Source organism: Mastigoproctus giganteus, chromosome 4 (assembly GCF_048544385.1).
Source record: "Mastigoproctus giganteus isolate SK-2022 chromosome 4, ASM4854438v1, whole genome shotgun sequence".
Lineage (NCBI taxonomy): Eukaryota > Metazoa > Arthropoda > Arachnida > Uropygi > Thelyphonidae > Mastigoproctus > Mastigoproctus giganteus.
This window is the reverse complement of record NC_143578.1, coordinates 60,627,640-60,654,707: the sequence shown is the minus strand read 5'-3', so window position 1 is coordinate 60,654,707 and position 27,068 is coordinate 60,627,640. Positions and strand designations below refer to the sequence as shown.

The window sequence follows — 27,068 nt, the reverse complement described above, 5'->3', positions numbered from 1 at the left end:
CGCCTTTTGAGTGTCTCATAAACTACATTCAAAATGTATTTCTATGTAAGTTTTGGGCATGGTGATTTTACTCTCATATATTTATAAAAGTTGTTGAGTGATTTATGTTGATACAAGTTGTGATGCGTGTATCCGGATGTGAACGTAGTTTTAGTTATATAATTTTCTTAGTTTTAATCCTTTCTCTAACTGTGTTGTAAGCTCCTATTGCCTATTTACTCACCGATGAAGGGAAAATAAGCCCTGTAACGCGCGTGTATGTGTATGTGTATGGTTTTTTTTTTTTTTTTTTTTTTTTTTGGTAGTTGTTGGCGCATCGGCTTCTGTGGCCATAATGCACCTCCCAAGGTTTTTGGAGTACTTTGATCCAAGCCTGAGGCGGGATTCGAACCCGCGACCTTTGGGTTGCCAGGCAGGCACTTTACCCACCCAGGTCGGTGTGTGTGTGTGTGTGTGTGTGTGAGAGAGAGAGAGAGAGAGAGAGAGAGAGAGAGAGAGAGAGAGAGAGAGAGAGAGAGAGCAGATATGTTCCTCCCAGGAGACGGAATTCGAACCAGACATTTTTCACACTAAAATAACTACTTTCACACTGAATAACTACTGTACTAACCGCGAGGGTATAACCAGTTAATCCAGCTTAGACTAGTAGCATTAACTGAAAATGAATATCAGTATACTTCTTTTCATAGGGAAGTACTGTTTATTTGAAGAGAAGGAGCGAGGCACCCCATTCTAATTTGTTCCACAATAAGAGATATAGGGTTTTCTTTTACTTTTTTAGCAGCAAAATTCGTTTTGATTTAGCTTCGCGAAAATTATGCTTTCGCCCTAACTGTGTGTTATTTATAGCTTATAATTTCCGTAGCTCGAAGCTTTATGTTACCTCAAATTTATATGGATTTTTAAATATGTTGGTTAAATTGAAAAATATTGTAAAACACGACGCTGCGATGATAGTAACAAGAAATTGTTTTACATTAGGAGATCTGTTGGCAATTTAGATTTAAATACTTTACTACAAAACAATTAATAAAAGTCTCACTGCAGATTTGTCTACTCTCGAAAACAGATAAACCAGCCATTAAAAAATACATAGGTAACAAAAACAATACTCTGACGCATCATAGCCAAAATTACCTTGATGGTAATTGAAAACAACCCAACTTTGATTTTGTTATTTCACATCCTACTTTTGATTTCTAACTTGTCTTAATTTTTGGTCAATTTTAGAAGCAAATTTCTAATTATAAATCAAAATTAACCACGTGAAGTCCAAAAGCGAATATCTCGTTTAGCTGAGTCCCTATTTTCAACAGGTCGTTACAATGGGCGTTTGGATTTATTTCCTCTAATTTTTAAGACTTAAAAATCACAAATTATATAAATATTACGACCTGCGTAGCCGAGTGATTAAGCGCGAGGGTACATAAGTACACATATTTTGATTGACCTTGTTTCAAGTCTGCATGACTCCTAAATACGGTTTTCTTGTATTCTCTTTATCTTCTGAACTCCTCTGGCGCTATATAGGCGTCAAGGAGCATAAACAGGAATTTTATTTTTTATATAAACAAAAAAAAAAAAAAAAAACATCTTAACTACTGACAAAGTGTGTTTGCCCATGTTCAAGCTGCCATTCACCCCTAGGGCACTCGCGCCGGGTCTAAGAGACTCCGAAGATTGGAAAGGAAGGATTATTAGAATGACTGTGGAAAACAGTGGCTAAAATTTATTTATTTTACCTTACAAAATCATTTCTTTTGCCCGCTCCTTCTAATAATTGCCTATTCCTTCCCTTTATCGGCCGATGGGTTGATTACAAATTTGGCAGAACTGCCTAAGGGTTTTGTGGTATATCGTAACTGAAAACACACCACATGCACGTCAAAACAAAAATAAACACTAACATCTTTGTTCGAATTTCTAAACAAACAAACAAACAAAAACATTTTAGACACTTGCAATAGAATTTAGCACTTTAAATTGGTTTGGATAAAGCATTGACAAAGAGACTCGATAATATCGGTGAGCCTTATTATTCGTAAGGTTATAAGACAATATGAACTTTGCAGCACGGCAAATGTTGAAGAAGTAGACCAACCGCCATCGGGAAATAAGCGCCGTCGAGAAATAAGCACGGCTATGAAATCTAAAGCAATAGATCCATCTTAATAACTGAATACAACGTACCTTTCCATGGTTAAGATTTACTAGATAGGGTTTGAATTTTTAACTCTTATTTAATCAGTAACACAATATATAATGCTTAAAAATATCGAGAATTCCTCGAGGAGAATGTAAAGAATAACTGAAATGTGCCAGTTCACCTTACAGAAATGGCAACTGCTACTAACCCTTTCAAATACTTTCCCATCCCAACCCACTTATTTTTGATGCATTTCAGTAACGGCTCTTCCATTGTTACCAGCACCACTACCACCGGAAGAACAGACCTTTCGCGGTCTATAACAGTTAAAAATAATTCCGACTCTTACAGAAAAGTGGTACAGTGGACATTTCCAGAATATGCTGGAAGTGTCCACTTACTTGTGTAGACATGCGTTCGCCATTTTTAGTGTGTTCGATGGAACTCTGTGAAGATAACGTGGATGGAATTCTCATCGTTATGCTTCCGTCTTATTTGGCAAGTCCGTTTTGATATTTTTTTACTAAATTTCTCTCTTCATTGCAATTTGAATGAATGTAATATTGGAAAATAAACACGGTTTTGCCCAGGATAAAACACATATTACGCATCGCACCAGCAAATGCTGTACTATTATCACAATGAAACGGCTTTCTGCCCCATATCTAAAAGATATATTTTAAAATCTGTATAAGATCCAGCATCAAAAAAGTAGTTTTTTTTTACTATGTGTGTTTTTAATTTTTCGTTTTTTTTTTTTTTTTTTTTTTTTTCGTTCCAGGTGCAACTGGAAGTTTTTTTAACTGGCTCCGTTCGTTTACTTATTCCATTTCTCCTTTCTGGCAAAGAAATCGTTGCCTAATTAAATTTGATATTATTTGACGCACTAATTCTAAAAAAAAAAAAAAATTTAATGTTGATATCAGACCACAAACCATATTTAGTTCTTAGTTGGTAACAGTACTGCAGTGAGTATACTCAGCACAGTTACTCGGAGCGCGAGTTTCCTATTAGCGTTGTAAACCATATCTAAGTCAGTGTAGTTTACCTAGATCTGAGACTGCCGTCAATGGCTAATCCGTGAGGGCGACTCCTGCCCTCCAACGAGGGGAAGGGATGGGGGAGAAAATGGTGGGGCGGGTAAATGCTGCTCACAGAATACAGGATAGACTCTTGGCGTGACGTAAACACCGCGAACGAAGCTTTGACGACGATGGGTTTTCAGTAAGAGGGAGAGCTTATACCGACCTCACTAAGAATGCTACTTAGAATTAAGCAGAGTTGTAATCCGACAAATCGGCTCATGAACCGGTAGGGCTGATTTTCCGCAGTCTATTTCCGTAGTGATTAGCCTGTCAGACACATTTAAGCTTCCGTAATCGAGATCAGCCGGGAAAAGGGAGGGGAGAAAAAGAAAAAGAAGAAATAAAAAAGGGACGAATGGCAGATCGGAGTTATTTGCCGAATGGCGAGACAGCCAATGAATCAAAACTTCGGGGAAAACAGTCAAATATCTTTTGTGTTTATCACTGCAGTTTGATTATCTGCTTTTTCGATGTACTACATCAAAATTGACAGTTCTTTAAATGTTTAATAAACGTTAGGTGAGACACTTCATTTAATGTTCATGTGATAATCTATTTATTATTTTTGTTACTCGATGTTATTTCATTTAAAAAATTATCGTACTTCAGTGCGTACATTCTCACTTCTAACCTGCTTTTCTTGTAAACCAATGTAGTGGCACCTTGTGGGATTCGATTTCAATAAAAGGTATAGCTGCCGCTTTCCTTTTTGGCCCAATTAGAATACGATTTTTGCGGTGAGCAACGAATAAAATGGAAGCTGCTCCAGAAATGAAGTGGAAATACTGAAGGATGGACTGCACTAAAGCATCATCTTATAAATAAAAAAATAATAAAAAAACAAGAGAAATTAAGAAAAAAGTATAATTATTTCATATTACGTAATTATTAGCAGTTTTCAAGGCTTTCGTATTCTGCGAATTTCTTCTTAGAGGTGATGTGGTGAAATTTGGATTCCCTTGGATTAATTGCCAAATTTGATCAGATTTCGACAGAATATATGAATTGCCACAGTCAGATAGTATAAAAACTTCTGTTCAAATAAATGGACGACAGAACGAAGGAAATCGGCCAGTAGAAAATACTCCAAATATCAAAATGTCACCATGCATTCAACTCCTGAATCTCGTGTCAACAAAAAAAAAAAAAAAAAAAAAAAACTTTAGAAACTCTCCATTTCCGTGATTTTAGCTATACGCTGAAATTTTATTTATTATTTAAAAGCTCCGGGTCAGTCCAATGGCAATGACAGTAATATATCGCGCACTTACGCAGCACTTCAACACGGCTGGAGTAATTAAGTCCTCTGGCTAAGTGTGTTCCCTGGACTACTTACTTTTTAAACATATTGAGAATAGTACAGTAGACTGTTATAGAGATGCAATATCTGTTTGTTTGTTTTGTTTTTTTTTATTTATGTCTTGCAGCTTTACAACTTTTTTTTGTTTTAATCGATGAGAAAAATTACTAGCTTTCCACTGAATTCAAAATCGGCTTAAAACCCCTTTAGAAACCTTCGAAACTGCATTTACAGTAAATAATAAATCAATAAACTAGCAAAGCATACACTAGATGCACAGGATTATAAAATACAACTTATCCGTTAAGCTAACGCAACAGGGCATTAAAATTATAAGCACGTAGGAAAAGCTAAGTTGATGTCTGAGGCGCATGGATATGAGTATGCATGTCGCGAGAGGTTGGGGGGAGGAAAAAGCAGATTTCTACTTTGAATCATGGGATAATGAAGAAAAATTAATACTTAACCGTAGTTTTAGAACTGAAACCTTCTCATATAAATCTGTTATTTTATTTATTTATTTATGCATCCGGAGATTATGGTCTAACCTGGGACAATTAGATGTTAGTGGGGTTAACATCAGTTATATGAAATTAATGATTTAACAATAACTGAAAAAAAAATGTATATTGCATGAGATTAAAAACGAGAAATTTGTCTGTGGTTACCGAAAATTGCAGGAAGATGATTAAAAAAAAAAAAAAAAAAAAAACATAAAAAAGGAGAGATCCTTTAAACTTAGAGGGGAGGGGACCAGATTTATTTTCTTAGATAAATCCTGTAAATATCTCATTGAGACAGTCCTAATGAGAGGTTATTTCCGCCTGCTGATAAGATCTGGCTTCCCTGACTTGTAACACGGTGGCCATAAATTGCTTCCGAGAATGAGGGTAGATTCACAAAAGGTACTTCGCTAATGTAGGATGCTACTAGTTGAGCGTCGTCGGAAGATGCTATATCAAAGATCGTAGTGATGATTAGGAATTCTCCTGACTTGTGAAGATTTAATATTGTTGGAGGTCAAGACGGCCCCGATGCTTCAGGATTGGATCAAGGAGAGGGTTCCCCCCCAAATATGAGTCCAATTGTTTTAGAGACATGATTTACTGACGTCTCTTCCAAAAGTATTACAAATCTTGATGGTGTCTGTGGGGAACATGCATGAGAAACAATGTAGATTATACAGTTGATTGCAATAGCGGTCTCAGATGGATTTGGTTTCTCTTTTCCTCTCTTCTTGAAAAAATGCAATAATATTGCTGATGCCCGAGGCATCCAGCTTATATGTAAGAAGCTTATCACCGATGTCCCTACTGGAGAAAAAAGAAAAGAAAAAGATAATAATAATATTAATGTAGGGTTGAAGACGGAACTGCACCCCGCTACGTGTCGAAGAGAGCCAAAAGGACACATCCGTCCCTGTATACTACACGCGTCTTCTTTGACCCGCTATAAAATGCTTTATTAAACTATACAAGCTTTATAAAGTCATATATAAACTATTATATATTAAGCGCCAAGGTAACTGACGCCATGAAGCATCAGTACTGTGTTTGTAATTTCGTAAATGTAGTCACAGATACTCAGTACGGCATTTGCAATATTTTTTTTTCATCGATGAGAAAAATTACCAGTTGTCCAGGAATTCAAAATCGGCTTAAATTCATCAACTGGAGAATTTTGTAATTCTTCAGTTGATGTGCTGGACGTGGACGAAAAACACGAGTTCCTGAGAGATGAAGCCATGTAAACCCTGTCGAGACTTACTCGGCCACATTGTGAAACAAGCCGATAAAACTTCCTTCGAGAGAAGAAATTTGAATTCAGTTTATAAACATGGTGTAGAGGAACGGCGATTATAACCACTGTGCTAACCCAAGCGAAATATAGTCATTGTTTCTTGAAAGATGCATATTAAAATCAATATTAACAATCTTTTCAGGTGGGTAACCAAGTCATATTTAAAGACCGATGAATATCGATTTTAACACATCTCTTTCCTGTTTATTTGAAGACGATGTCAATCTTTGCGAATTGTACTCGATTCGAATATTGCTTTGTGGTTTCTGCAGATTGGACGTTACTTCAGTCAAGGTTTTCATGTTGAACAAACAGTGGTGCAGGAACTTCAACCTTAATCTACAGGTGGTCTTTTAAAGCCCACCTGCGCTATATGAACGACGTTACCGTCCCTTTCGATAATGCTTCCCTTTAGAAGCCATTATCGCCTCGTCTTCATTCAGAGAACTCCCCCCCCCCCCCAAGTATTTCCATGAGAAAAAGTACTCAAGACTTAACTAACCACCATTTCCTAGAATGCCAACAAACTGAATTGCAACCGTACAAAAAAAAAAAAAGAAAAAAAAAAAAGCAGCTCACGTGCGCTTTCACCAGTAATCCGGTGGCAGGAAGTCGCGAGGTCATACATTCGCCGTCAGTTGAATACGAAGGTCATATAGGCTTTTCCTGCAAGAACTCACGATGATTTCATTGCTGCTCGGCCTTCAGAATTTGTAGTGTGCCTCCCACTATATTACTGTCAGACCGCGTTTCACGATCCAGTGGCTCTCCCTGGAATGGATCACTCGCACCAAACCCTGTGGTAGAACGTCGGTGTGTGCCTGAGAGAAATTGTAGACGTGAGTCCACGACTAGATCTTAGCAGTAAAACGTTCGTTTGTCCTTTGGCTATCTACCAAAATAGCAAATGATCGTTTTACTACCAGATCAGTTTTATTCGCAACTTGGTTACCCCCACTTTTTCTCACTAGTAGGCGGCATAGCCGGAGGATTTTGGGAACTAATTTATGCATTAAGAAAGTAACAAAGTAATAAAATTTGTATAATTTATTAAGACAATAATATGTACAGTATATTAAATTAAGATATGTATAATTCATAAGTGGATAAGTATGTATATAACTTATATTTGTATATATGAATGTGCACCCCCTGGATAATAGCCGTAGGCGGGTGCCTCTTAGGAGAAAATAATAATAATATAAAAAATAATAATAAATAAATAAAAACATAACTTCGAATTTTGAAAATAATAATGAGATGCGTTTTATATTTTGATTTTCTCAAATTGAAATCAAGGATATTAATCTAGCAGAATTTCATAGACTACGATCGCAATAAAACAGAAACAGCAGCTTCTATTTACGGAGAAAATCATATTTATGAGATTATATTGTGATCAACGCACCGTAATCTCCCATTTCCTGAGTGGGACAGAAGAAAATTGAATGAGTCAATCGGTGTTGGTTATCATATTTCTGCGAAGACAGAAATAATGAGTACATAATAAGTAGGGAGGATTCCGTACAATGGGCTCATAACAATGCCTGCGGAAATTGTCCTCAGACCAGATCGGGTTATAATGCAATGGGTTAAATAATTACTCATTGCGATCTGATTACACTCTAGTCGCACGCAACTTACAGGAGACTACTAAATGTTTTCCTGCATCATTCATCAAGAGATGTGAACATGATACAAAGCAAAAAGTGATATCACATATTTTGCTGCATCATTCAGGAAAGATGTGTGCTCACTTATTTTTATATAAGTTGTACAACGCGAACACGAATATTTGTTCCCATAAGCCTATATATCTTTACATGCCTTGATGCCCTCACTGTGGTTAAAATCAGCGACAATCAGTGAAAATTTTACATGCATGTCTTGTGCAATGCCCATAATAGTAACAATGCTAGGTTCTGATCTGTGGGGAAAAGGCCTGAGTTTGATTCCGTCTAAATGAAAGGGATTTTTATGCGCGTTTTTTATATATATATATACTACGGACGAGAACTGCATATTTTTTTTTCTTTCGGAACTCTGGTTTTTTGTCCATCAGAATAGACAAACCGACTAAATAAAGAGTAAACATAGTTTTACGGATCTAATATACTGAAGCCTCGTAGCAGTAGTTGAAAATTCAAAACCACCTAACATATCCCTAGTAAAAATTTATGGAAAATAAAAAAATTTCTTATATTTTCCATTTTTCTTTTCTTTATTTTCCATATTTTAACGACGCCATTAAACTAATAAGAAAATAAATATTAAAATTCTGGGGGAAAAATAAGTTGTACATATCTTACTTGAACGTTTACACGTAAACAGATCCATTCGTCACCTATAAAAACAGTATTCGTTTTTCATCTTAATGTTTTAATATATACACAGTGATCATTTAATTCGCGAACTGAAGGCGCCACCATACAACCACTGGAGTTTCGGCGAACTTCTGGTAGATGGCTTGGGAGCGCATACCCAAGAATACTGACACGGCTGCAAGTTCTGAACATCTCATAGTTGCAATATGACCTTAATTACATGCTGTAAGTGTAAACCGTTTGTGAGCTGTATAATGGCAGATTTGAAGAATCAGAAAAGTTTTATTATATTATTGTGTTCAGCAGGTATGAGTGCTACAGAGACCGCGAGAGGAATGCCAAAGGTGTGTGGAGATTAGCGATGTGTCACAGAAAATTGCCTGTGCCTCTTGAAAACTGCATCAAATGGCATGCACATGTGCGTTAAAGAAGATCGAGAATCTGTGGCTGATGACCTACAGTCTGTACAACCAGGGCCGTGCAAATGGGGGTACACTGGATGCGCTGCACCAGGGCCTCTGATCTAGGGGGACCCCAATCGACGAAGCCATCAAAGTTTCAGCATAAATAAACAAGGCCCCTTAACTCCTTTTGCATCCAAGCCCCCAAGTACCTTTGCACGGCCCTGAAACTTTCCTTGAAACTGCAATTTTCAAGTAAACCTCTCTGTAGCACTTATATCACATAGAATGCAATAGCTAATAACAAAACATTGCTTAGTTTTCAAATCTTCCATTATCCAACTCACAAAACGGTTCACACTTACGGCACATAACTCAAAGGCACTTCACAACTCGCAAACGATAGGTCAAAACTTACAACTATGCCAACATATTCTTCGAAATTCTCCTGTATTCTCCTGTTGTCTACCAGCCGTTTGCCGAAGCTTGAGAGGTTGCATCAGGTGCTGCCGTTCTACGAATTAAATGATCCGCCTGTGTGCTTTTCAATTGTTAATAGATGAAATCATGTTCAACGCCAGTGCTATCTTAACAGGAATAAATGACTAATAATTTTTTTTGGCAGAAAGCCTCCAACTGTGAAAAATTCAAATTCTGACATTGTCTAGTGCAAATCCAATTATAATTGTGAAATCCTTCACGACGAGTTGCCTTCTTCTTATATTTCGAATAAGTAATATTTTCTCATTAGAGAAATCTGCTGTTACTTATTCTCAGTTGAGTACCACAACCCAGACAGTCGTTTCGAAGCTATTTTGATCTCGTCAGTGGGCGGGTATTCAACTACGTAGTAATGATGCATTTCCACTAAAATGTCATAGGAATAATTATAACTTACTAATATAGAGCTCCGAGAACACGTTTGATTATAGAAAAGTTTGAAGATATCTTCTTCACTTCAGCGAAAATGCACACTTCCATAATATGGAAATATGCATGGGTATCTGCGATTTAATGACAAATATGTAATTAGTAAAACGTTATTGCGTTGTGTATTATATAATTGTAGATTGTGAAGGTAGTGTGGTTTTCAGGTGATCATTTTTTGTTAATAAATACTCTAGTTCGATACATTGTGAATTTTGCTTTAAAAAGTCTTTCAACAAAATTTGTCAAATTCGTTTTGAATAATCGCATGAATACAAAATACAATGTCAGAAAAATTGCCCATCCCTAAAAGAAAATTTCCATTCCAAAATTTGCACGTCAGTACATCGCGGGTTGAAATTATAAGTCAGTTAAGTTGAAGATGGAAGTGTAAATTACACAAAATGCCAAAAGCTAATAGGAAAAGGATATCAGAATTGTGAGAAATTGTAGGTATGAAAAAGAATGTGAATACCCTATATGTTTATAATGAATTAAATAAAATTATAGGCTGGATGCCTTCGTAGCCGAGTGGTCAGACGGGAGTGCAGTAGCACATGCTCTTTGGGTAGACCAGGGTTCAATTCCCTCATTGCTAAATACGGTCGATCTGTCAACCCACACTGGACCAGCGTGGCTGATTATGGTCCATTTCCCTCAATATGAATTGCTGAGGAGGCTTCCATCCTGCAGTGGGTTGATAATGGCTGCAGTTTACCTTTTTACTTCGCGATAGCATACAAATGATCAAATAGACCTTAAGTTGGAAGATAAAATAAGTATAAAGTGTTATTGGGCTGATGAGATGTGTGGCATCTGCTTATTAATTGTGAAAGAAGAAGACCGAATACTGGAGATGTAGTTCGTCAGAAAGACTTTTAAGCTGTCCATACTACCGAAGGACTCATAGTCGACCCGCGTCAGGCTGGACGGTTCTGGCTGCTTTTGAATGATTTGGCAAAATCATTCAAGGAAACCAAGGTCAAGGGGTCAGTTTTCCCACCTGCTGGATGAAAAACCGAGTTTCCGGGAGAAAATAACCATACAACCTCTGCCAGAGACAAACTCGACCGAGATTCTAGACGAGACTCAAACCCCAGCCTTTTCGACACGGTATGAAAGGAAGGCGATCTGCTAGTGGCAATGGTGGTCTGCCTGGCAAATTGCTATTCATGCTGGGTGATATCCTAGAACATAGTGTATAGTGTTAATTGTAATGCGGCTGCGCCCCCAACTCCGCGATACCCTAGAACAGCGGCCTGATGTTGAAACCGTGGATAACATTAAACTGTTTTTTTTTTTTTTTTTTTTTTTTTATGGAATACAGAAAGTTGTTTATTTTGCCAATCTTTATTTATTATCCACTACATTATATATAGTACTCTACATACATGGCTACAATATAAACAGGTTCTGGAGCACCCAGACCAACATAGATCGTAAGAACCAGATAATAAACCGGCTGCGGCTTACAGGTTTGCCATTCTGAGAAAGATGATGATCTTTGATATCCAGTATTAAAAAGTGTCATTAGTAGACGACTGGCAGAAGAAGGATTGCATTCATGTTGTGTATTTGCGTCGCTTCCCCCCGCCAACCTCATCTTATAGTTTACAGAGACTAGTGATATAAAGACAGTCAGTTGGAATGGAGACGGATCTTTAGTCAAGGTTCTGACATCCTGGTGAAAGAAGTGTTTCTGCTATATTCAACAAAGGCATTCAAATCGAACACCAGGAATCATGATATGGAATTTAATCGCTTATGACTGCCGTTGATCATTGGTTATTGTTCAAAGCACAGGCTCATCTACGGTTTGGACTGAGGGTGTTAAACGTCCACGAACATTTTGTTTATGTAATTGTACTGTTACGTGATGATACTTGTAAAAGCTAGCAGTATAAAAGGTACGAGCTTCCCCCCACTTCCAAACAAAACTTCTGGGTACGCCACTAGGTCAAAGTAACTTCACAGCCGACATTACGTTGAAATTGTAATTAAGCCTGTCATTTTTGCTATTTCTTCAACAGTTTTCTAACTCTTTATTCCCAAAGTACAGTGCTCGGCCTCATATATTTCCTCCAGCACTTATGTTGCTGTCCAGGATCGATATGTTTCCCTAGCCTGCTAGGTTCGCGGATTTGTCTCCCATTAATTCCTAAAGAGCATATCACGTACCTTTTTCAATCAATTCCAAGACTCATAACTGTTTGCATCGATGCCAGAGAGGGTGTCGTACGCCTTACGTATCGTTGCTTTAAACAGCGGTGTTTTGTTTTCATGTTTGGTCATTTCTTGTCTTTAACTTTGCCAATTTGTATATGAAAGCTGCAATAAATCAATCGACAATTTTAGGATGTGGCAATTTTTCTAATATTTAGTGGAGAAATTCATTTAGTAGAAAGAAAAAAATCACTGGTATGTTAACCATTAATCACTAATGACTGTAACAATGAATCTTATCAGATATTATTCAAAGATCTTGCTAAATTGATATATGTAGTTTCTTTCAAGTCACACTGAAAATACATTATACTGTAATGACTGCTGCCTACTATTCGAAAAGAAAACTTGCAGTTTATAAATGTGGACTATATTTGGACAAAGAAAACAGTCTAAAATCGTGTTTATAGCTCTTTTTTTTTTTTTTTAACGCTATGCAACTGGAAGTTTTTAATATACCAAGATCACTGCAAAAATTTATTTGCTTTTAACTTCTGCATCGAATTGCCCCCCCAATGCTTCTCTTAAAAGTAGAGTGGGTGCCGCTTATTGTGATCACATTTGGTTTATGAAAATTGATAACATAAAACTGAGGGATTTTTTTTTTTGATGGAATATAAGAAGTTGTTTATCTTACCAATCCTTATTTATTATCCAGTACATTCTATATAGTACTCTACATACATAACTACAATATAAACACATATCAATCGATTTCAGTGTCGAAATTTAAAAAAAAAATGAAGACAAAAACACATTAAAAACATACCGACCTATTTAAAAAAATTTCTCCAATGTTTGTTGTTTTAAATCATTAACAGTTAAATTTTTAATACATTCTTGTAACCTGTACAATAATTTGTTGTCTTCACTTTTCCCTTCTTTAAGTTTTAATGCACTCCGTAACACTTCAAAAGATTTCTAATTTCTGTGGTCGTTGGCATAACTCTCTGGACCTTGATATTTTCGTTATCAGAATTTTCATTTTCCTCAATGTCAAGTTTATCTGGTATAATTTCATCGACTATATCTTTTACTGACACGTACTCTTTGGGGATAAAAATCTTCCGATTTTTATCCACTCTTCGAAATTTTGTGTAAGATATTCTCTGTTGGCACTACACCGTAGCCTGGTGGTCAGGCGCGCGGGTGCATAAGTGCACACGTGCCTTGAGTGACCGGGGTTCAAACCCGTGACTGCTGAATACGGTGCTGTTTCTTGTATTCTGTCTATCTTGTGAACTCCTCTGACCGTTTGGACGCCCCCGAGTATAAATAGAAAATTTATTTATTTATTTACTCTCTTCAATATTTATCACAATACTTGCTGGCTGAATAAAGCCGGCTTTACGAAAACAGTTTCTGATTGTCTATTAGAAAATTAAATCCCAAGCACTAGTCATGTCTTCTTCTTCTTCTTCCAATCGCATAGCTCCCCGAGGAGCTGTTGTGGCCATCAAAAAATTCCTCCAACTGCATCGATCATGTGCTCTATGAACTGCATCGCAAAGTGTCATGTCCAGAAGTTCACTGATCCCATCCTTCCACCTAGTTGCAGGTCTTCCTCTGCACGTCTTCCCCTCGATTTTTCATATGTACTGCATTTAATAAGTTAATTTTTGTTACTGTGTCCTTAGCTTGGGCGTCGTTGCTTTCTTCAATTTCTGCAATAAATTTTTGCTGCATTGTACTCTTGCACAATGATTTGAAAACTTTCATGATTTCTGGATCCAAAGTTTGCAACTATGAAAGTTGCTGGAAGAAATAAGAGTTTTATGTTGTTCATCTGCACATTCGGTTGAGCTATACAGTTACCTAAGGTAAACGCAATTTTTTTTTTTTTTACTGACTTGCGACAAGTCTCTATCCCATTCTTTCAGAAAGTCAACAAAAATTTGAGATGTCATCTGTGCATTGTAATGCTCTTATATTCAGCTGGTAGGCTTTTGTCCCTCTGAAGGCACGTGGATGCTTACTTTTCCCAATTACGAATTATTATTATTCTATATTTTTTTTTTATTGTGCCTGTCATATTTGCATGTAAGAAGTACAGTAACTCTTTCTGCTTTTTTCCATCTGTCAAAGGTTTATTTCTGAATAATAAAATATGTTCGGGCATTGCTCTAAAATAAACACCAGTTTCATCAGTGTTGAAAACACTGTGAAGACTAAATTCTTCCAATAAATTAGTGGCGGATCCAGTAAAAAATGACAGGGGACACCATTTGTGTCAGGCGGGGCACCATTTTGTGCACTAGAATGGCGATCACATTAGCATCAGTGTTGCCAACTGTAGTCAGTTGAAAATAGCTGAGCCACAATGCAAAAATAGATTGTTCATTGAAGCGGCCACAAATCCTCTTTTCTCAACTCTGAAACTGTAAAATCATTACTTTTGGAATCGTCATATAAAACTCTACTGACCGTGTGATCTTCCCAAGTCAGCATACCATTGGAATTAACAGTGTTTTTTAAAATTATCAGCCTCTATCGGTACTTACACGGTAGACTGATTAATATTAGTAAATTAAAATGATACAAAGGGGATCTTTTCTGCATCAGCCAAAAAATAAAACTTATGGGAATCTATAGAATAATAATAAAATAAAATGAAACAGGATAGATAGTCATACTAGTGCCGTTCCCACAAGGTAGCCATCCAATTCTGCTTTGAATTTAGGAAGACTTGCTTCCTTTACGATATGGGAGGCAACTTATTCCAGTGAGATCTTAATTCATAAGATCTGGTCTTCTGTTAACTCCTGAGATTTTATATTTGAACCCTCCCTGGTTCTTGTCTCACCTACGAGGAAGAACAGACCTTCCTCATTCATTTTATTTAAACCCATTCAGCTCCTTATACACCTAAATCATATCTCCCCTTAGATGTCTAGTTGTCAAACTTTGATTCAAAATTTTGGATCACCTTCTGAGCCGTTCCTCATATGTTCATCGATTTACGCTCATCACTAATCTGGTCGCCCATTTTTGAATCCCCTGCAATATTTGTCTGCTGTCTTTTTTAAGTGCGGTTTTCAGATTCAAATTCAATATTTCAAATGCGGTCTTGTATAGAGGCAATGAATCATATTTAAAATATTATTAAACTATATCTTTGAGCTATAACAGTTTATTTCAAATCAGATTACAAATTCTGTATACTGTGACTTTAGAGATAATAATTGCATCCAGATGAACAGATAGCTGATATCAACCCTTGAAAAAAATCATGAGAACCTAAGATTGTTCTGCATTAAAAGTTTCCTCCAACATCTAATTAGATGGGAAGATCTGGAAGTTCAAAAAACGTCAGTGCCAGTGTGCCTTTTTTTAGTTTAAACTGATATTTGATAATTTTAACAGCAAAAGGAGTGTGACAGTATGAAAAGTGTTCCAACGTCAAACGAAACTAAAACTTCTACCGAATATTTGAACTAACTTCGCTGTATAACAATCAGCTGAAAAAGTCTATAGAAAACAAAAAGCAAAGTACTTAATAGCAATTATCCTACGATTAATAATTAATGATTTTAACTACTCTAATGAATGACAAACATTTAATAATAACAATAATAACAGAGGTAATAACTGTACAATGATTATATTCATTGCGCTATTACCTCCATTGTAATTAAACGTTTAATCCTTTATTAGAGTAGTTCAAATATCATTTTTAGATATTGGATAGTAAACGATGAAAAGCGTCCATTAAAAAAAGTAGACGGCTAGATAATAGACTGCAATTGTATAAACAAGAGTGGGATTGGTCTGAGACTTCACTGTTTACAAAAGCGTCCGATTAAAACTTAAAATAAGTTACAAAGAACTAAATCACACACACATGGTTATTTTCACTTTTCTCTATACTTACCATATCACGTAGAATTTTGGTTGTAATTTCTTTGACTTGACGAATAAATGGAGATTTCAAAGTCTGTGTAGAGTCTGTTGTTTGAATTTATCGGGCAAGTTTTGTTTAACAAGTTCTACTGCTGTGCCTGAAGGGAAGAACCCACATTATTGCCACTAATGAGACGAAAATGTTTACAAAGTTCTTTGTCTTCACGTCTCCGTCCACAATGCGGCAAAATCGCCAAGTCTACACCGAACAAAGCAAATGTTCTTTTTTTTTTTTTTTTTTTCATTCCTTGTACGTTCGAGCAGATCTATTGGAAACTTGAAGAGTTACAGTTTCGGTCATATAAAATTGGGTTTGATCCGGTATCAGCAACGCACACACGCTTCGAAAACTAAATCGGCCTTGTGGATGTGCACCCTCCTGATGAAACACTTCCTCTCCGTCAACGGACATCGTTTTAAAGTTCTATTGTTATTACGTAGACACGATAAGAACCCATTTTTCCCCTAGAAAGTGCAGCCGCGTTCACCATTTCTAGCCACCCATCTCCCATAGGCTGTTGTAGAGCAGCGTATGGCGAACGGACCTAACCGCACACAAGCAAACAAACAGCACTTAATAATGCACGTTCTTCGTGGCTCTTCTCCCCCTTCCAATCGGCTGTCCGCGTTGTGCTCGGAACCAGCCTATAGCGAGTCAGCGACGGGCGGGTTTCGATAGCGCGAGGGCTGCTCCCTCTCCCAACCTGCTAACGAAGATGGTGGCGTCATTGCCACGTTGGTTTGTGAAGAGCTCCAGCCAGATGGCTGCCTGCAGCCAATGGGAGCTGCGCGTCCCTTTGCGGATAATCTGCTGCTCAATTCGGGCAATGGTGATGCTGCCGCTACTTCTTGCCTGGTCGCCACTTCAACGGCGAGTCGGAAAAGGGACAAAGAAATAGCAAAAGACTCTCGGATCTTAAGCTTTGGCGTCCATACTTTGTTCTTTAAGCATAATGTATGAGGGGCATACATTTTTCTCTTCCCCTTCATTCCTTTAAAAAGAAGGTGGTGAATACTTGAATGTATTTCGGACAATAGGACAGCGCTTCCGGTGGAAGAAGGTCGCTATTTTTCAAGTTCTGAGGTTTAGAAATCTGCAAACAAACGATTAGTCGCCACATTATTCTATGAATGAATACAAACAATTGCCTGCTGTTTGTTTGTTTTTTTTTCCCCTTTTTTAAACGTGTATGTAATTAATAGTTTTTGTTTATATTATATCTGTTTAATGTTCGGTGCATTCTAAGAATAGTACGATAAAAAAAATATGCAAATATATAAATAAATTTAAAGTAATGCGCAGCTCACTTAACCAGCAGTTCAAAGATTCACCATCCTTTGGATGGACATGTTCGTAACTTGGTGGTGGTGCCTTTTTGACGTATTCAGTACGAGCTGTAATTATATAAAGAAAGGAACAGATGAAAATCCTTCTATTTTACTAAAAAAAAAATTACTTAATGAAATAAATTTTCTTCTTTTACATGGCAAGATACAGATTACGAACTATACATTAATAAGTCAAATTAATTCCATGTCAAAGTTGCCGACTTCGTTCCAGTTGTCTTATTTGGTTTTTAGGAGCATTAGCAACTAAGGCCATATTGCTCGGGGATATGCGGTGGTCATTCTCTGACCTTTCCGCATCCTCCGTATTTGGTGGTGACGGGCTCGAACCCCTGTCTAATCAAGAAGCGTGTGCTACGCACTGCTGCTCCTTCCCACCTGGCTACGGAGTCGCCTTCCAGTTGTCTTCTAGACATTCGGAAATTGAATTTCTCTGAGAGGCAACATTGATTTCTTTCTAGTAGATCGAAGCTGATGAAGTTGATGGTCCTTGACGCTGAGGTGTTGAATGCGCTGGATTTATTCATTTTTTATTAGCATTAGCAGTGGCAAAGGATGCAAGCAAGCAAGCTGATACAGCATCAGCCAAAAAATAAAATTAAAAAAAAAAACATTTCACCTATTCATTCCCTCCAATAGTCCTTGGGAAGAACTAGACAAACTAATGGAAGTTGATAGTTATTTAAACTACCAACTTCCACAACAACAGACGGAAGTTTGTTCTAGCAATCAGCCACCCAATTATTCAGTAATTTACAAAACAGGATAGGACTCAATAATTTCAATAGCTAATCTGGAAATGCAGTATGAAATTGCAAAGTACAAAATATATTTTCATATAAAATTCAAAATTTGTTATTACAAAAAAAAAAAAAAATTCATAAGAATGCACAGAATTGCGAAAAAAAAACCAAAACGGTTCTTCCACGTATATCAAGTTGTATAGTTAAAATGTATATAATGATTAAAATCTTTCAAAATGCTTTAAACAAATGTGAATTTAATTCATTAATTAGTTCGATATTGAGAGTTTAATTCAGTCACTTAAAGGTCCATGTGAACAGCACGGATTGTAATGAAAAATAAACCTTCCCGGTACACATATGTTTCTTTCTTTCTTTTTATTTTTATTATTATTATTATTATTATTATTTTATTATTTTTTTTTTTATGGTGACTCCAAACGCTGAAGCTTATTAGAACTCGCAGTGTTTACTACTGTGTGTGGGCTGAAAGTGAGAAGATAGAACATACTTATTGACATTAAACTTGAATTTCTGTAGATTGCAATTGTCGGGAAAATGTGAAGGAAGGTTGTTCCAGAGAACAAATAGAAGGAATAAATGAGGAAGAGAAAAAGTTAGTTCTGTGAGTTTGGAGTTGGACTATGAAAGAATGTTGACTAGTTGAGGCACGTGTTCGGACTAATTTGTAAGGGAGAGGTGGAATTATAGATGCCAATTCAGAATACACAGAAATAAAATGAATCCTATTTATGCTCTGGGATGACAACATGAGGTCAGAGGAGTTCACAAAATATAGAGAATACAAGAACAGCACCGTATTTAGTAGTCACGCGAGCTTGAACTGCTGTCACCGAAATGCACTTACTTCTATACCTTATCGCTTGACCACTCTGCTATGGCATGCAACAGGAATGCGCATTATAGCCTCAGTTGCTGATTCGCCAATAAAACCCAAACCCAGCAACAGGAATTGAACTTCTATGCGATAGCAAGTGGTGTGAGCTTGTCAGACACGAATCATTACTGGACTGCTATTTTGAATTGACTCGAGGAGATTTTGTGGCACCATTCCAGATATGGGAACAATATGCTATGATAGGATGGTACCGTCACATATTTGCAGAGATAATTTTATGTACGAATTTATGAAAAAGATATTTAATTCTTCTTCTTCTTTCGACAAGTGGTAACATAAGATATTTTCGTATATACTCTTGGTATTTTTCTCATGATATTTAATAGTGTTATATGCAAACTTCCATATGTTGTTGTGGAAGTTGATAGCTTAAATAAATTCAAGGAAGAACTAGACAAACATTTCGATCTAGTGGATGGGTGAAATGGGAAGTTTTTTTTTTTTTTTTTTTTGGTTGATGCTGTATAAGCTTGCTTTCTTGCATCATATGCCTCTACTAATGCTAATAAGTAAAGCAATTTGTATTTCTAATGACGACATCCAGTTATAAATGCAAACTCCATTGTGGATAATAATGAAATCATGCAAACCGTCCTGAAAAGAGCAAAATATCTGAGTTTATCTGTAAATAATTATGTTTATCTGATTGGAAAACTTCTATTAGATGCCTGAAAAGGTGATACCTAGATCCTTATGATCTGTCATCCTCAATATAACAATAAAATTTAATACAGTCCACATGTGAGCCGATAAATATTATATATGTAACATTTGCAAGCATTAATTTTATTTATTATTTATTATTATTATTATTTTTTTTTTTTTTTTTTGTAGCCCGATAGGCTGAATTTATTTGTGGCATATTTTAATATCAGTGGTCGAGACATTATTCACTATAACATAACGAATAATAAAAAAAGTTAACGTGACTAAATTAGTTTTATGAATTGGACCCGGTCGACTGGATAGAACAGCCCGTCGATACTACTTCATGTATTACAAATATTACGGAAAAAAGTAATTAATATCCTTGAAAAATTAATTTTATTTCTTTAATATTTTATTAATTTCAAAGATAAACTTTAAAAAAACAAATTCCGAAATAAATAAGTTCTCTCTATATACTCCGGGACGACCATACTGTTAGAGGAGTTCATGAGATAGAGAAAACACAAGAAACAACACCGTATTTAGTAGTACACGCATGATTGAACCACGATTGCTCAAAGTACTTGTATTTATGTACTTTCGTACTTGACCACTCAGCTACAGTTACAAATAATAAGTGACATTAATTTTCTCAAATAACGGATATTTTTCAATATGTACACTATCGATATTATTTTTTACTACAGAATATGCAATGTGTTTTTTTTTTCTTTTAATATAGAACGGCTGCCATAACCAATTGATCAAACGTTAGGGTACATTTGAGCACGCGATTTTTTTTTTTTTTTTTTATGAAAACCCCAAACACGAAAGGTATCGAAACCTATAGTACTTAGTACCGTGCATGGGTTAAAGGAGAAGTATGGGGGGTGGCGGATGCCGGAAACTTTGCCCTAGAGACTAAACATGGGTTTCACCACTTCAAGCCTCCAATAAGCAAAGTGGTGGTATTTCACCGGTTGATGAAAGTCATCTACCACCTAAATTGAGTTGACCGTGGTTCAAGCTCGCGTGACTGCTAAATACAGCGATGTTCTTATATCTCTCTATTTTGTGAGTTCCTCTGCCCCTATGCGGCCCTAGAGTAGAATTTTGGAATTTATTTATTTATAATCCACTGTTAGTAAAGTAATTAATGGCAATATGATTGTGAGGTCTGTTAATGACATATATTATTACGTATAGACACTTGATTAAAATGATGGTACAAATTATATACCCTGTAATTATATACATTGATAATTGTCTATTCGGGAATGATGTAGTGTTTTTTTTTGTTGTTGTATGAAGATTTATGTTTTTCTTATATGAGGAACAGATGCTATACTTACAGCAAACATGGGAGAGTTTAATGGGATACCTCCATAAATGATATAATTCCTATATAACTTTGAGTCATATTGATTTCAAATATACTTTTCAAAATTAATATTTTCCAACAATTAATTAAATGACAAGCAATGAAATAACAATTCGTGAAATATCAGGTATGGGCATACCTGATATTTGCAACGCGTGCCACCTGGTGGCACACGGGAAGATTTTCTAGTGCACGCCGATGGTATGACAACGTCATTTGCTTCTTTCTGTGTTCTTGAATGCTGAAATATCCCGAAAATAGCGTTATTTCTTTAATTATTTCGGATACACCTGCCCAGATTTTTGTACATCCCTTTATGCATACTAAAGACCCTTCATTCACTTTTATAGTTGTAGTGAACAAACTGGCATTGACAAAAAGAAAGGTTGCCACCCTTGCTCTATATAAATAAGCCGGAGTATAAACAGAAAAAAAATAATAATAATAAAAATAAATAAATAAATATGTATTATCCTGGATGACCACGTACAATAAGAGTAATTCAAAGATAGAGAGAATGACACAATTGTATTTAGCGGCCAAGTGAGATTGAAGCATGGTTGACTGAACGGCGTTTACTGCTGTAACCTTTAATTAATTTGATCACTCAGCTACGGAGACCGCGAATAAATGCATTTAACGGTTCTGTTCTTCGTATACGTTTGGTCAGGTGGATGTTAAGGGCCAAAGTAACAAAGGCTATGAGGCGTCAGTATATTGTATATGTAATTATGTGAATGCTTCGGTCGGTTTGCTGCTTGCTGGGGGCAAAAAATCCGAAATTTCGGAAAAAGTGATTATCAGGGCTAATAGAGTGATCAAGCGCGAGGTGCAGTAGCAGCACACGAGTTTGAGTGGACCATGGTTCAAGCCTGCGTGACTGCTAAATACGGTTAACATACGATAATACAGTTGAATTCATTGTTGAAATGATTAATGGTAAACTTCTCTAACTTATACTAGTCATGTCGGATTATAAAGAGTTTTTTTTTTTTTTTTTAATAATCACCGTGTTACTGGCGAGGACCATATGTCGAAGAGGTTTTTAAGTATTCCGCGCCATCGATTATTGACCGATAAGGTGACGGTGCCTTCCTCAGGTCCTGCTCACCAGTCGATAAATTATAACCAATAAAAGCTTTTAAATAAATAAATAAATAATGGTTATGCTGCGGAGGGTGGAGGATTTCGCAACTGAAGAGGAGTTTTCAAATATACAAATAAATTTCAAGTAGTTGTATAACGTGCTGAACCTTGAATATATTCTGTACATAATAGCAAAACCATCTGGGTAAATCACATATGAATTAATTTCTGTAGCTGCAGACTTAACAGATGTTTCGCCTTCCACTGTTAAAATATTCAGAGTTTAAATACAGCAGAAGACTTTTTGAACTTCTGGGAAGCAGCACCACGACGATGGGACGTCTCGAAGCTATCATTGATAACCAATGAATTCCAACTATCATCTTCATAGCAACCTACCGCATTCTGAAAGCTGTAGTGTAGATAAGTGCTTTGAATCCTACAAGGTTATAGGCGATAATATCGTCTAATCTACGAAACCCACATTATGAAATCTTTACATTGAAGAACTCTTCCTTTGGTAATAAAATGATCACAAATCTCTGATACGCTACCTACCCCACTGTATGTTCTGTAGAATACAATAATATTATCTTTTTTTTTTTTTTTCGTACCATTATTTACTGGACTACTATGATTAATTTTTTTTTGTATGTTTTTAACCACCTATAAGCATCAGCACGGGATTTGATAGAGTTAGTCGCGAAACGTATCCAGTTTCTATCGAGGTAACTTGTATTGTTCAATAAGTTGTTATTTAAATGGCCTAGTTCGAATCATTAACCCTTTCTCACTTTCAAGTTTAGGCCTTTTAGACCTGTGATCCCTGATGACGATAATGGGTCATAAACGCTTTAACACCCTGTGCTGGAGCAGCAACACGATTTAGCCCGTTTCCAGATTTTTTTTTGACAGTACCAATATTACGCATCTTTTTATGAAATCTTGACACACAAGACTGCTTACAGTGGCTCGACATAGCCGAATGATCCATAGCGAGAGTGCAGTGATACACATGCGTTTAAATGGACCGTGGTTCAAGTATACATGACTGCTAAATAAGGTTAATGATTATATTCTTTGTCAAGATAGTAAACTGTAAACTCCTTTGATCTAATGGCATTACCCTCGCTATTAGGGAATCACTAATATTCTTTGAATGGTCCTTTTTTTTTTTTTTTTGAGAATGGGCACTTCTATACGAAAGTCATCTATGTATCGTAAGCTTTCAACTGGCCGTAACTGTCTCTCTCATCGTCATGTTAGCATGCTACACATTGTTCGAATGGCAACATTCGAACATGTGTTTTTGTGGCCAGCTGTAATTAAACTGCGTAGTGTTGTCTTTTACAGTAGAACAAATTTTTCTTTCACAATGAGTTATCCTAATATTGTACTATTTTCAAAAAAAAAAAAAAAAAATGGAATCGCCAAAAGTTAATCTGCCATTCATTTAAAAGACTTAACACTGCTCTAACGGCCTATTTCGGGACTTATTGGTTCTGAAACAAACCGTTGGTCCCTCATCATATATTAGATGGTATCTTCTAAATAAATGGGAGTTGGCTGTCATTTGTTTGAAAGTAGTGCAATACACGAAAAAATGGTCGCTATTTATGGAAATGACTACCCAGGTTACAGTGTTGTTGCACATTGGTATAAACAATTCAAATGTGGAAGAATCTCAGTGCATGATGAAGAAATCTCAGAACGCCCATCACTGCAAAAGAGAATATTGCAATAATTGAGGCATTAATCCTGGAAGATCCCCGGATTAGCGTCAAAGAACTAGCTGCAGAGCTCCAAATTAGTGTAGGGTCTGTGGAGAACATCATTCATCAACAGTAGCATATGAGTAAAGTATCTGCTAAATGGGTTCCGAGACTTCTGACCCCTTACCAGAAGAAGAAGAAGGAAAGCGCACAATGTGCACATGAAATGTCGATGTGTCAGGAAAAGGAAGAGGAGTTTTTCACGGCTAGTCACCATGGATGAAACTTGGATCCATCGTTATAATCCCGAAAATGAACAAATGTCAACATAATGGAGGCATGCAAGAACTCCGCCCCCCGTCTGGTTGCACCTTTTCCCAAAAAGACAAAGGTGCAACCAAGTGCTGGCAAGGTGATGCTGTCAGCTTTTTGGGATCAGTATGGTTATAATACTAACAGATTATTTTCGAAAGAGCTGTACTATGACGCGAAGTATGACGTAGCCCAGTGGTCAGGAGCGAGAGTACATAGCACGCGTTCCTTGAGTGGACCGGGGTTCAAGCCCGTGACTACTAAATACGATAAATATTTGTATTGACTATTTATTGTAAACTCTACTGAATTGGTTGTCGTGCCGAAGTATAAACAGAAAAAAAAAAAAAAAAAAAAAAGTATTATTCCAACTTCTTCGTAAGCTGCTATAAAAGAAATATAAAATTTCTCGCGTGCTGCAGTGAGTTGTGCCCACGAATCTGGGTTTGAAATATTGCCGCATCCTGCTTATTCCCTGGACCTTACACCCTCGGATTTCTTCCTCTTTCCTGCCCTGAAGTCTTTTCTTCGTGGGAAACACTTTGGAGCTGATGATGAGGTGATTTCTGCTGCCGGGTCGTAATTTGAAGGATAGTCAGAGGACCTCAACAAAACTGGCCTGCAGAAGTGTTTTGAGAGGTGGCAAAAATGTGTCATTTTGTCTGGTGACTACGTTGAAAAAGAGAAATATATATTTGTTTGTTTGTTTCAATCCTCTATCATAACTACTACGTCTGGGTAAATACAAATTTTTGACCCCCCCCCCTCGTAGTAGTCGATTTTCCCAAATTATGCATAAAAAAAAAAAAAAAGAGAGAGAGAGAGAGATAAATCAAGTTCCATTTGTATAAAGTGAACGAAGTGGTTAGATTTTTACGGTTTCCAACCATTCCCCTCCGTTCGGTCAGTCTAGGATATTATATGCAATTATGTATTAATTATGAGTATCATATAATGCAACGATGACGAACCGTTGACACGGAAGAGGGGTTGACGTTCCGCATTGAAGGCTCATCGGGGACTTGAATATCAGTAGGAGTCCTAGTTATATAATTGCAATGGCAAATGAAGAATGTCTTTAGAGTTGCATTTTTTAAAACAAATTTCATTAAAGGTCCGCCACCACTTTATAGCCTATATGTAATTCATTAAAAGATTTATGTATTAGAGTTCCATGACCTAATTCGCGAAATTCACTATTCGCGATCATCCCAGTTACGCATCTCTAGTGAATATGCAGGATAGAGAATATGGCGAGTAAAAAAAAAACATCCCTGCCAAGAGCAGCAATTATAGTTTTCTTCAGAGTTAACGGTTCGTGTGCTGTATCGCTGTCGAATAGAAACTGGCAGCGCTGATGCACAGATAATGCAAAATCATGCACTGTTACACAATTTGCAAATGAGAAGCATTTAACAGGGTAATTAAATTTTTGTAACCACTATTGTATATACTGGCCAACTCTCTTCACAAAATGGTTGAGATGGCTTTGTTGTTGTTGATGAGTGAAGCCCTATTTACATATCACTTGTAAATTTGAACAGTTGGTTTCTGTTCTTTTCTCTTTATTTCTTTCTCTGCTATTTTACAAAAATTGCATTTAGTAATGCGCGGTACAGTTTTCGTACATCCATTTTTCTTTTTTTTTATTATTATTTATTTATTTATTTATTTTTTTTTTTTTTTGGATTTCAGCCAGTGAACTCCACTAATCAGCTTTTTATTTAGTAACAACCTTTTTTAAGAAAACTACACACAAGAATCATTATCATTATCAACTTCAGTAATTTCTGTTTTCTTAACGCTATTCTTTTTTTTTTTTTTTTTTAATTTTTCTTGTTTTTAATGTTTTCAAAGAAATTCAAACTGACGCTTGTTGCTTTCTCGTTTTGCTAGTAGGTAAATTTATTCTATGCACTGGGCTCAGTACACTTAGCCGCTAAGTTGGAGTTCCTGGAGTTGAGCTTCTGAACGACCAATTTTCGGTTCAACATCTTTTCAGGCGGCCTAGATCTTTTTCTTGTTCTTTAGAACACAGATTTTAAAAATAAATGGATAAATGCCACTAAATTTAGAGACTTAGGCTATAAAGGTTATTCAGAATTTTTGTATTATTTTACTGTGGAACAACCGAGGGTATTCAAAGTGTTTTTGTAAGTTACTGGTGGCCGAGGGTATCATTAATGAGGTGAGTTCAGTATATATTTTCGCGGTTGACACTGTGGTTACCAACGCCACTACAGAACACCTAAATTCCAATCTCGCCAAGACGATAGGAATTTTTATGTTTTTCTTTCTTTTTTTTTTTCCCACACTGTAGCTGAATTAATGGGTCTCGGGCGAGGGTTCACAATCCCCCCTTCCTCCCGCCATAAACTCGGATTCTCCTCTGAGACGACTATAGAATACACGCAATTTACGGTGACGCCTGATAGCCTTAGATGCTTTGGAACAAAAGCAATAATAAAGCGTGTTTGATAGGGTAAAGGTATTGTGAAGTATGGTAGGAAGAGCTTTACGAAGATTATCCTATACCAGCATTAGAGACTTTTGGAATTCTCAAAGTCAGTTTTGGATTCATTAGTAAGTCGCCTGCAACTATTATGAACCTTGGCGACCCCAGAAAATGAAGCTAGACATTTATATGCAAGCTAGTTGTAATATGTCTTATTCTTATCCTGATTAGCCTTAGTGCATACGCTAAGGCTAATCACGATAAATTGACAAATTTTGTTAACTTTCGCAAGATGCTGTGTCCTTTTACAGAAGTTATAATTTAATCTTTTCTTTTAACGATTTGGATACTATTTATGA

General features: G+C 36.5%; 1 protein-coding gene across 2 annotated transcripts in view; it reads right to left on the bottom strand.

Annotated features, from left to right (window-relative positions):
• LOC150086763 (uncharacterized) overlaps positions 1 to 27,068 on the bottom strand; it is an 86,594-nt gene that overhangs the window by 17,462 nt on the left and 42,064 nt on the right. Inside the window, exon 1 of one of the 2 annotated variants that reach the window (XM_090371566.1) lies at positions 16,078 to 16,664. The exons of the other annotated variant lie outside the window; for it this stretch is intronic. The gene's annotated coding sequence lies outside the window, so the exon portion shown is untranslated. Of the gene's footprint in view, positions 1 to 16,077; positions 16,665 to 27,068 lie in introns of those variants that run through there. 2 annotated transcript variants of the gene reach the window in all.